The sequence below is a fragment of the Acipenser ruthenus genome, chromosome 39, assembly GCF_902713425.1.
Source record: "Acipenser ruthenus chromosome 39, fAciRut3.2 maternal haplotype, whole genome shotgun sequence".
NCBI lineage: Eukaryota > Metazoa > Chordata > Actinopteri > Acipenseriformes > Acipenseridae > Acipenser > Acipenser ruthenus.
In genome coordinates this window covers 9,590,373-9,592,872 of record NC_081227.1, presented here as the reverse complement: position 1 = coordinate 9,592,872, position 2,500 = coordinate 9,590,373, and the positions used below count along the sequence as shown (strand labels likewise).

The following is a 2,500-nucleotide window of genomic DNA, read 5'->3' as shown; positions in this document are numbered from 1 at the left end:
ATCCTCATTACCAGTAAAACCAGGTAGGAGAAAAAAAAAAAAAAAGTATTGTCCTTCGAGCCGGAATTGAACCAGCGACCTAGTAATAAATAAATAAAGACAGGGTGTTAACTAAGTAAATAATAAAGACAGGTTGTTCAACTAAATAAATAAATAAATAATAAAGACATGGTGTTAACTAAATAAATAAATAAATAAATAAATAATAAAGACAGGGTGTTAACTATATAAATAAATAAATAAATAAATAAATAATAAAGACAGGGTGTTAACTATATAAATAAATAAATAAATAAATAAATAAATAAATAAATAAATTATAAAGACAGGGTGTTAACTATATAAATAAATAAATAAATAAATAAATAAATAAATAAATAAAATAAATAAAGACAGGGTGTTAATAAAATAAATAATAAAGACAGGGTGTTAACTAAATAAATAAATAAATAAATAAATAAATAAATAAATAAAATAAAGACAGGGTGTTAATTAAATAAATAATAAAGACAGGGTGTTAACTATATAAAATAAATAAATAAATAAATAATAGACAGGGTGTTAACTATATAAATAAATAAATAAATAAATAAATAAATAATAAAGACAGGGTGTTAATTAAATAAATAATAAAGACAGGGTGTTAACTAAATAAATAAATAAATAAATAAATAAATAAATAAATAATAAAGACAGGGTGTTAACTAAATAAATAATAAAGACAGGGTGTTAACTAAATAAATAAATAAATAAATAAATAAATAAATAAAGACAGGGTGTTAATTAATTAAATAAATAATAAAGTCAGGGTGTTCAACTAAATAAATAAATAAAGACAGGGTGTTCAAATTAATAAATAAATAAAAAATAAATAAATAAATAAATAAATAAAATAAATAAAGACAGGGTGTTAACTATATAAATAAAATGATTAACTTATTTTTATTTGATGATGATGATGATGTTGTTGTTGGTGTTGTTGTTTCAGACAGTTGTTGCCTTAGGTTTCATTAATTCTTTTTATCCTCATTACCAGTAAAACCATTTGAGCTAATTCCCAACACTTGACAACGTATGACATGTGGCTGCCCAGAGCTAGGTGAAAATGATTAACTTATTTTTATTTGATGATGATGTTGTTGTTGTTGTTTCAGACAGTTGTTGCCTTAGGTTTCATTCCTTCTTTTTATCCTCATTACCAGTAAAACCATTTGAGCTAATTCCCCACACTTGACAACGTATGACACGTGGCTGCCCAGAGCTAGGTGAAAATGATTAACTTATTTTTATTTGATGATGATGATGATGATGATGTTGTTGTTGTTGTTGTTGTTTCAGACAGTTGTTGCCTTAGGTTTCATTCCTTCTTTTTATCCTCATTACCAGTAAAACCATTTGAGCTAATTCCCCACACTTGACAACGTATGACACGTGGCTGCCCAGAGCTAGGTGAAAATGATTAACTTATTTTTATTTGATGATGATGATGATGATGATGTTGTTGTTGTTGTTGTTGTTTCAGACAGTTGTTGCCTTAGGTTTCATTCCTTCTTTTTATCCTCATTACCAGTAAAACCAGGTAGGAGAAAAAAAAAAAAAAGTATTGTCCTTCGAGCCGGAATTGAACCAGCGACCTAAGAATGCCAATGTGTTCCACTACAGTCCTCCGCTCTACCAGCTGAGCTATCGAAGGAAGGATGGGAGGGTGGCTCCTTGAGGACAATACACAATTCAGCAAAAGGCTGGCAAGCTCAGCTGACTGCAGCAGTCAATAGCTGCCACCACTGTTTTTCTTCTTGTTGCCGAGTGTGCGTTAACAGTGCTTCCAGAACACAGGGGCCAGTGGCACAATGGATAGTCTGACTACACATCAGAAGATTGTAGGTTTGACTCCTGCCTGGCTCGCGACTGTTGTTGTATGCTTGTTTACCCTCAGCTTTGGAAATTTGTAGGACAGGGTTGATAAATGGCGACCTCGAGGTGTCTCTGCCTCCTTAGCGCAGTAGGTAGCGCGTCAGTCTCATAATCTGAAGGTCCTGAGTTCGATCCTCAGAGGGGGCAGCTTCTGTGTGTTTTTTTTAATAGACTATTTTACAGCTGTTGGAATGAAATCTTTGTTCCCAAGTTAGACCAGATTGAACATTTTCGAACCATTTATTAAAGAAAGAGCATCCATTGGAGAATGCAGGTATCGATCCCGCTACTTCTCGCATGCTAAACGAGCGCTCTACCATTTGAGCTAATTCCCCACATTTGACAACGTATGACACGTGGCTGCCCAGAGCTAGGTGAAAATGATTAACTTATTTTTATTTGATGATGATGATGATGATGTTGTTGTTGTTGTTGTTGTTTCAGACAGTTGTTGCCTTAGGTTTCATTCCTTCTTTTTATCCTCATTACCAGTAAAACCATTTGAGCTAATTCCCAACACTTGACAACGTATGACACGTGGCTTCCCAGAGCTAGGTGAAAATGATTAACTTATTTTTATTTGATG

The 2,500-nt window shown here is 32.0% G+C and overlaps 2 non-coding genes across 2 annotated transcripts; one reads left to right on the top strand and one right to left on the bottom strand.

The window, feature by feature from the left end:
* Positions 1-1,606: 1,606 nt before the first annotated feature.
* Positions 1,607-1,693, bottom strand: trnay-gua (transfer RNA tyrosine (anticodon GUA)). The gene is given in 2 exon segments: positions 1,607-1,642; positions 1,657-1,693. It is a non-coding gene; the product is annotated as a tRNA-Tyr (tRNA).
* Positions 1,694-1,988: 295 nt separating this feature from the next.
* Positions 1,989-2,061, top strand: trnam-cau (transfer RNA methionine (anticodon CAU)). Its single transcript has one exon. It is a non-coding gene; the product is annotated as a tRNA-Met (tRNA).
* Positions 2,062-2,500: the final 439 nt, after the last annotated feature.